The 10,095-nt window shown below is 36.2% G+C and overlaps 1 pseudogene; it reads left to right on the forward strand.

Annotated features, from left to right (window-relative positions):
* Window positions 1–592: 592 nt before the first annotated feature.
* On the forward strand, window positions 593–9,678 carry LOC113047762 (solute carrier organic anion transporter family member 1C1-like; annotated as a pseudogene).
* Window positions 9,679–10,095: the final 417 nt, after the last annotated feature.

The raw sequence follows: 10,095 nt of genomic DNA on the forward strand, positions 1-10,095 counted from the left end.
CTCAAGAGATGTAAATGCTACTAGTAGAGCTACCTTAAAGGGCCTGTCACACTACACTTTTTGCTTCCTTTTACTTGAATTCACAAGCATGATGCATGCAAATACGGGAAAGCATTAACACAGGCTCAGGCAAAGTTGTTTTCAGATGACAGCATGTCTCTAATTGCATCAAATGTGGAGGAGATGTTGAGCTCTATTGTTGACCCCACACCTTCATCAACTGTTAAGCACAGTGACTCTAAGACAGGGATGGATGCCAAACTTTTACGAATCCTCTCTAAGGCAGTTGAGGAACTGGAATAGGAATAGTCTACGCTGGAGGAGGCCACTCATTGCCATCTCTACAAATGGTTGCAGTCGGGGCTCCGCCAGGCCCCTCGTCAGTGAACCTCTCAGTTTTTTTTCCGAAGGTCCATGATGAGCTTACAAAGTTGTGGCATGCTCCTTACTCAGCCCTTCTTCGCTTTAACTCTTTTTCTGCTCTCTCCTCAGTGGATGGCACTGAAGAAAAGGTTAATGAGAGGATGTCCTCTCTTGGCCCGCTCACTGCCATTGTATGGAAAGCGAAGGTCACTCATCCAAACCTTGCAGGATGACTTCTGCCCTCACTGTACGAGCATTTTCCTCTGTGGGACAGGCTACCTCAGCTCTGTATTCAATGGCTGTGCTCCAGGTCTTTCAGGCCAATGTCCTCCAGGCCATGTATGAGTCAGGAGTCAGGTAGATGTGCAAAAAACGTTTGTTTGATTCTCTAGTGTCTTCATGAAATGTCTGCAACATATGTTGGTTAAAATTCCTCAATGGTTGTGCCAAAACAACTCACTGTCAAAAACAGCTATTTTTTTCTGTATTTGGTGGCGCGTTACAAAAACAAAACAAATCCACTGTGGCTTTGATGTCGGGAGAAAATGAAGACTCTTTTGTTCACTTTTATGTGGCCAGTGACTGAGCATTATGACATCATACTGCTCACAAAATCAAAACAGAGTTTTTTTGGCAATTGAAAAAATAAATAAAATAGTGAATGGATTTTTATGGTGTGGTTGTGTTCACACACTGCTGTGTTGACACTGTGCTAAGACACATTTATATGCAAACATTTTTAAACAATTTTATTTTATTGCAAACATCATATAAAAATTTATTTGGCATCCAATGTCCCCTTTAAATTATTGTTTAAATAATCTTTTGTAATACTTTGAAGAGGTATTGTTTACTTACGAAAGCACATGTAAATTACATGATTATGATTTTAGTTTGTAGTTCAATGTTACACTGAAAGTTAATATATATTTAAGCTGATATTAATATAAATATTATGCTCATATTTTAAATGCAACTCTATAATTACAAATATGTCATTACTGATATACATTTAAATGTATGACATGCAATATTCAGCAGAATTATGAAAGTATAGTTTAGTTTACAATAGATGTAACTACAGAAAATATGAAGTTCATCTATCTTCATTTAATATAAACCAGCTGGATGAACTCCTTTGCGGTGCCTGGCAGTGGCACTGGATGGCCCTCGGTGGACGGGACGACGACGGCTTCTCCGGATTTGGGCAGCTGGCAGGAGACCCCCGTTCCCTGCTCCTTCCCATTCTGGATGGCAGCAGGCTCCGGCCCCCTGGCGAATGGCGCCCCCACATCGCAGGCGGCCGGCAGTGAGTTCATCCGTCCCCGGCAACTCATTCCAGCCCACTGCCTCGAGCATCCACGGCGGCACACTCCCTTGCCCTGCTCGATGGGAACGCGGGTTCACCTCAGTGGCGAGGGATCTTTGGCAGCGCATCCCTCCTTCCTCCCGGGTTTCGGCACCAGTGTAACAGTTCATAAACTTCAGAATCTTGGGAAGAATAAGGCGGGAACTGTTGGACATTTAAATCAAAACTTTAATAATGAAATAAACACAAAACAGCGTGACAGCGTAAAAAAACAAAAACAAAAACAAAATAAAGCCCAGACCTGGTACTCTCTCGTCCTTCACTGTCGTCACTTCTCTTTTGTATCGTTCCAAACTCTTCAGAGAGTGCGAGAATGGAGTGGAGCAGGTGTCGCTCATTTCCCAATCACTCCTCCGGCCTCGCTCCGTTCCCGCAGCCCTCGGCCCCACACCACTCGTCACAATTAGTTTATTATGTTTAATGAATATCTCTCTTGTGATGCTTAGCGTGTCTTCCAACAATTATGCTGCTGGGTCCCATATTTGGATTCCTGCTAGGCTCCATGTGTGCCAAACAGTGTATGGATATCTGATTTGTAAGTGTTGGTAAGCATCAGTGTTTGGAATAACGCCGTTTAAAAGAATGGCATTAGGTAACGACGTTATTTTTTCAGTAACGGGGTAATCTAATTAATTACTTTTCCCGTCTTTATAACGCCGTTAACATTACTGGACTTTAAATGTGTTGCGTTACTACGCATTGATTTAATAAACTATTTAATCAGAACAAGCCCCTGGCTCACACAGCGAGTGAGGAGGTGGGTTAATAACGAGATAAGCGATTATGATTGGCTAAGGCAGAATCATGTGTTTCATGGTAGCCAATCAGAGACAGTGTTTTTACACAGATGTCAGCACACGCTTAATAGAGTTACTATTATAGAGTAATTCAGTTACTAACTTAGTTACTTTTTTGAACAAGTAGTGAGTAACTATAACTAATTACTTTTTTAAAGTAACGTTCCCAACAGTGGTAAGCATACAGTTTATTCAGTTTCACCAGAACTGTGTGTATTCATGTGAAGTTTCATTTGTATTTGATTATTATTTTTTTATTATGTTTTTTTTTATTTTTTTATCTAGTCTTAATGTGCTTCTGGGGTCTGAATGTTTACACGTTTTGAAAGTTGTTTTTTTTTTTCTTTTTTTTAACAAACAAGAAAAAAAATTAAATGACAGCTGGCCATCTGAACTAACAAAAATACAACATTTATTCATTTATTTACTTACTGGAGCTCACTTTACTGTTTAATAATGGGGGCATTTTACTTACATGTCCTTTTACATTGAAAATATATACTATTGTATACAGGTTGTTACATTGTATTTACATTGCAATTACATATGTGTTTACATTTTTGACAAATCTACCCATAACCTGCTCATATGCAAACTTGTCAAGAGTTTTGCCGATCATCATGTTTGTGTAAAAAATTGTACCAAATGCTTAATTTTATAATAGTAGATAAAGACATTTAATATAAAGTGACTTAATTTTATTTTTTTTAATGACATTTTGGTTTGTAATAAAGAATCAGTCAGTTCTGTTCAAATTGATCTTTCACAAGTTGTCATCATACCAAACTATCAAAGTTTATTTTACTGTCGTATATGGCGAATCTAAAGTGAATGATACTACCAAAATGTACTCAAGTTGTAAGTATCTGATTTTCAAATGAACTTTCACTGGGCTGAAATACTATCATACTTTAGTTATAATCTCACGGTTAGCAGCAATACATTACTATAAATACTTGGTATTTGCTTAGTATTACCTATAATGTTGTATAATGTAAGTTTTTTTGTTTGTTTGTTTGTTTTGCAGATAGTGTGACCATCACTCGACAGGATGCACGCAGGGTGGGTGCTTGGTGGCTGGGATTCTTTGTTTCATCTGCCATCTTACTTGCTGGTGTTCCTTTGCGGTTCCTGCCCAGATCTTTGCCCAGACAAGGGGAAAAATGTAATGAAAACTTTAATGTGGATCAGGGCAACAAGGAGGAGTCTGTCCTCCCAAACACACACTCAGTGAAACTTGACAACATTGTAAAAGGCAACTTCTTTCCACCTTTTTAACAAATCCATCATTGTTTGAACTTTTTTTTCCATTCCCATTCCTTTTCCTTTTTAAAACTAACAAATTCATAATAGAAATGGCAGTATTTCAGCAGGAGTCACTCCAATTCGTAAGACACGTAGCCTAGAAGTCTTAAAACATTTTTTACATGAAGCTATACCAACGTCTATGCAAATCTTTACAAAAAAGCTCAGTTCATTCTCTGTATTGTTATGTAAATGTTAAGAATTCCTGCCTTTCCTGAAAAGACTCCTGTGCCCTCCTACATACTTCCTGTTGTTGTGTGGGATTGTTTTGAAGTTCAACTGTTTTATTGGCTTTCTCACCTTCAAAGAACCCTTGCAAGTAAACCCTTCCTTTTTAAGTTTGAGGTAGTTGATTGTTTTATTTAAAGCTGCAGTAGTTAACTTTTGTAAAAAATATATATATATATTTTTTTACACATTTGTTAAACCTGTTATTATGTCCTGACAGTAGAATATGAGACAGATAATCTGTGAAAAAAATGAAGCTCCTCTGGCTCCTCCCAGTGGTCCTATTGCCATTTGCAGGAATACATTGCTCCCGGTAAGAAACAACCAATCAGAGCTGCGGTCCATAACTTTTTTATGTGTTCAAAATTTACAAAATGTATATAATAAGTGAGTACACCATGAATCGATTTTCCAAACTGTGTTTTTAGCCTGTCCTGAATCACTAGGGTACACCTATAATAAGTGTTTATATTCAGACTATTTTAGATTGCTTCGGGGATACCGCGGTGGAGTACCTTTGTGATTCTTCATAGACATAAACAGAGAGAAGTAGATCCGGCTACAATGTTCTTCCGCAAGACGCAAGCAGTTCTGTTTATTAACTGCTAAAGCGTCAAAAGTTACCGACTGCAGCTTTAATGTCTGGTCTTCATTCAGTGTTTCTAGCTGTGCATATGAACAAACCCTCCAATTTTGAAATCTTCGTATAGTATATAAAAAATAATAATAATGTATCGTTTCCGCATATACAAGAAACCCAGCCATACAGCATAACACAAACAGAGATGCATGTCAGGCTTGACATTTATTATTTTATTATTAATAAAGCTAAAGACAAGCCATGTCCCACAGTTGTCCTGATCCTGCCTGTGGTTGCTGTGGGGATATTCCTTGGTGGTTTGGTAATGAAAGATACAAGTGGGCATTGTGGCAGGGGCTAAGTTCTCCTTTATCACCTCATTCACAGCCTTCCTTCTCCTTCTTTTCCATTTCAGTACAAAGTGTGACAATGTGCCTTTTGCAAGGCTTACTGTGTCCTACAATGGGTAAAGTAACCCAAAAATGTAGTATATATCATAAAGGGAAATCTTGTTCACTTCCTCACTTTTAAAACTCTCCAGTTTCTTTCTTTTCTGCATTCCACATTAATGCAGCAGCAGATTATCTCTCTCTCTCTCTGTTCTACACACAAGAGTATGTTGTACAGCACAGAAGTTGAATTTATCACTTTTTATTAAATATATGTGATTTTTCAAGTGTCCTTTTTTCTTTTTCTTTTAATTACATTTACCCTCCTCTGAAGTATGTCCTTATTGGTAACACGAATGAAAAAGGACATCAAGGTTAATGTTAAACAATATTTACATTTACATTTATTCATTTAGCAGACGCTTTTATCCAAAGCGACTTACAGATGAAGACAGTGGAAGCAATCAAAAACAACAAAAAGAGTAATGATATATAAGTGCTATAACAAGTCTCAGTTAGGTTAACACAGTACACGTAGCATGGGATTTTAACTAATATAATAAATAAAAAGAAAAACAGATAGATTAAAAAAAATAAAAGAATAGAGCAAGCTAGTTAGAGGTCTTTACACACACACACACATACAGTATTGTTCAAAATAATAGCAGTACAATGTGACTAACCAGAATAATCAAGGTTTTTAGTATATTTTTTATTGCTACGTGGCAAACAAGTTACCAGTAGGTTCAGTAGATTGTCAGAAAACAAACAAGACCCAGCATTCATGATATGCACTCTCTTAAGGCTGTGCAATTGGGCAATTAGTTGAAAGGGGTGTGTTAAAAAAAAATAGCAGTGTCTACCTTAGACTTTACAAACTCAAAACTATTTTGTACAAACATTTTTTTTTTCTGGGATTTAGCAATCCTGTGAATCACTAAACTAATATTTAGTTGTATGACCACAGTTTTTTAAAACTGCTTGACATCTGTGTGGCATGGAGTCAACCAACTTGTGGCACCTCTCAGCTGTTATTCCACTCCATGATTCTTTAACAACATTCCACAATTCATTCACATTTCTTGGTTTTGCTTCAGAAACAGCATTTTTGATATCACCCCACAAGTTCTCAATTGGATTAAGGTCTGGAGATTGGGCTGGCCACTCCATAACATTAATTTTGTTGGTTTGGAACCAAGACTTTGCCCGTTTACTAGTGTGTTTTGGGTCATTGTCTTGTTGAAACAACCATTTCAAGGGCATGTCCTCTTCAGCATAGGGCAACATGACCTCTTCAAGTATTTTAACATATGCAAACTGATCCATGATCCCTGGTATGCGATAAATAGGCCCAACACCATAGTAGGAGAAACATGCCCATATCATGATGCTTGCACCTCCATGCTTCACTGTCTTCACTGTGTACTGTGGCTTGAATTCAGAGTTTGGGGGTCGTCTCACAAACTGCCTGTGGCCCTTGGACCCAAAAAGAACAATTTTACTCTCATCAGTCCACAAAATTTTCATCCATTTCTCTTTAGGCCAGTTGATGTGTTCTTTGGCAAATTGTAACCTCTTCTGCACATGCCTTTTTTTTAACAGAGGGACTTTGCGGGGAATATTAGCTTCACACAGACGTCTTCTAACTGTCACAGTACTTACAGGTAACTCCAGACTGTCTTTGATCATCCTGGAGGTGATCATTGGCTGAGCCTTTGCCATTCTGGTTATTCTTCTATCCATTTTGATGGTTGTCTTCCGTTTTCTTCCACGTCTCTCTGGTTTTGCTCTCCATTTTAAGGCATTGGAGATCATTTTAGCTGAACAGCCTATCATTTTTTGCACCTCTTTATAGGTTTTCCCCTCTCTAATCAACTTTTTAATCAAAGTACGCTGTTCTTCTGAACAATGTCTTGAACGACCCATTTTCCTCAGCTTTCAAATGCATGTTCAACAAGTGTTGGCTTGATCCTTAAATAGGGGCCACCTGATTCACACCTGTTTCTTCACAAAATTGATGACCTCAGTGATTGAATCCCACACTGCTATTTTTTTGAACACACCCCTTTCAACTAATTCAACTAACTGCCCAATTGCACAGCCTTAAGAGCGTGCATATCATGAATGCTGGGTCTCGTTTGTTTTCTGAGAATCTACTGAACCTACTGGTAACTTGTTTGCCACGTAGCAATAAAAAAATATACGAAAAACCTTGATTATTCTGGTTAGTCACATTGTACTGCTATTATTTTGAACAATACTGTACATATACAATTGCATAATAAATGAAAAGAAAAAAGAATACAAAAAGATTAGAAAGGTAGTTAGATTTTTTAAAGAATATAATTAGAATAGTGAGTGTTAAAGTTAGAGGGTCAAATAAAGATGGAAGAGATGTGTTTTAAGCCGATTCTTGAAGTGGCTAAGGACTCAGTTGCTCGGATTGAGTTGGGGAGGTCATTCCACCAGGAGGGAACATTTAATTTAAAAGTCTGTAAAAGTGACTTTGTGCTTCTTTGAGATGGCACAATCAAGCGACGTTCACTTGCAGAACGCAAGCTTCTAGAGGGCACATAAGTCTGAAGTAATGAATTTAGGTAAATGGGTGCAGAGCCAGTGGTAGTTTTGTAGTCAAACATCAATGCCTTGAATTTTATGTGAGCAGCTATTGGAAGCCAGTGTAAATTGATAAACAGAGGTGTGACGTGTATTCTTTTTGGCTCATTAAAAATTAATCTTGCTGCCGCGTTCTGAATTAATTGTAAAGGTTTGATAGAACTGGCTGGAAGACCTGCCAAGAGGGCATTGCAATAGTCCAGCCTGGACAGAACAAGAGCTTGAACAAGGAGTTGTGCAGCATGTTCCAAAAGAAAGGGCTTGATCTTGAACAATATATATTATTCATTGTAGTGTATTTTTTCATATGATAATTTAATATGAAATACATTTATAATATATTTCATAATGTCCATTCAAATCAGTTTTACCATTTAATCATTTATCTTTGGATTTTATAAAAGTTTTACAAATATTTCCGAAAACAGATAATAATAATAATAATAATAATAATAATAATAATAATAATAATAAACGTTTTTTTTTTCTTCTAGTTTTAAAGTGTGATTTGACCAAAAAAAATAATCTCCATTGAGAACTACTGCTATAAATTAATTGTGACTCTCAGCCAGAATACAGTGTTTCCAACTGGAAACAAACACCAATCTCAGAATTCCTCCTCAGGACCCCTGAAATAACACATGATGAGCACTCACTCATTTCTCAGTGTAACCAGGACTTTTCTTTCCTTACATCTGAATGGGATCCTGTGTGTTCTGACAGTGACATTATGATACATGTTGCCCTGTTTGGCAGGATGCACCACCTCAACTGGACAAGGCAAAAGCAATCAACCTAAAACTGCACTTTTCTAAACCCTAGGCACACAAGATAGACTGTATGTATCCTTTGCATACTATAAAGTACAATAATAATATTACTTTTCATCTCATTTGCATTTGATGATCACAGGTTTTTCACAACTGCAGCTGTGTCTTAACCCTCTCACCAGTAGAGGGCAGCAGATCTGTGTTGCTGGGCCAGTGTCCACGTGGGCCAGGATGTACCCAGAGTTTCACCTCCTGCACTGTCCTCAGCTCCTTCATCAACTCACTGGGCACCAGTCCTGGATACATGATCACTATATGGTCAGTTGCATAAGGACAGAATTTAGTTACTGGTCTTTTGTAAGGCAATAATTGTGCCAGTGAGTATAGATGGTCCACCAACCGACATTCTAGAGGCTTTGCAAGTACGTCAACTTATTATACTAACCCTAACTTAACACTACTAATATTCTAAAGAGAGTTAGCTGACATGTAGTTGCAAATTTTTAAAGGGCACAATCAAAATAAAGTATAAATTTGTATTTAATAAAATATTAATTGTAATATTAATATTAATTGTATTTAAATATTTAATAATCATTTAACTATTAAGTTGTAATTTCACAGTTATTACATTTTAATTTTAAATCAGACACTACTTGCTTAGATGCATATTTAGATTTCAAGGATGAAAAAAAAGATGAAAAGCACTTACTGTATATTATGGTTTTAGATGCATTACACCTGAGCTTAAGTCCCTGGTATTTGGAATTCAAACTCATGTAATGCGAACACAGGTAAAAGCAATATACTAAACAATAATTCATAAGCAATAATAATGTAGTGTATAATATGTTTTTGCGGAGTGCCGCCACAAATTGAGTGTAAGACTGTGGGAAACACTGCATTGCTAGGCTAAAATGAACCCAAATTGAGCTAGGCATTAAACCTACAAATCTTGTTCATTTTAAAAATCACTTTTACACAAAAATAATAACTATTAAAAGGTAAATATTTATTAAAAACAAGAGAAAAGTCAAAGTAACTTGCATGTAAGAAATGCAGAAAAGTATGGCATTAACAGCTACATAGTTCATAAATAAAGCATTGAACATTTGTTGAATTTAACTTTTGATATATATATATAAAATTTAACAGTCCAATTTGATCTTTTTTATATACAGCATTTGTATATAACTGTACAATATGTTCTTCATGTTTATGTTCAATGTAGTTAAGTTCTTTACCGACTATTCTGGCATGACAGTACATTATAAACCACAAAATCAACACTGATATTATAACAATTAACTCTCCCCATGTTGCTCCAGAGCCATACAAACTCTGCATTTTTTTTGACACAAATAAATATATTTAATATTCTCTTAATTTTTGTCTTCCATTGTAAGTGTGGGAGACCAATATTTTCTTTTGAACATATGTGTTTGCTATCATATAATTTAAGATTTATTCATATATAAATATCGTAATGGATTACTTCTACAATAATATTATAATCCAATTTATATTTTCCGATAATATTCGAAAACTGATGAAAAGGAGAGACCTTGCCTTGAAAACATTTATTATATATATTTATTATATATATATAAAATTTAACAGTCCAATTTGATCTTTTTTATATACAGCATTTGTATATACAAAAACACTATTATACAAT

Source organism: Carassius auratus, chromosome 29 (assembly GCF_003368295.1).
Source record: "Carassius auratus strain Wakin chromosome 29, ASM336829v1, whole genome shotgun sequence".
Classification (NCBI taxonomy): Eukaryota; Metazoa; Chordata; class Actinopteri; order Cypriniformes; family Cyprinidae; genus Carassius; species Carassius auratus.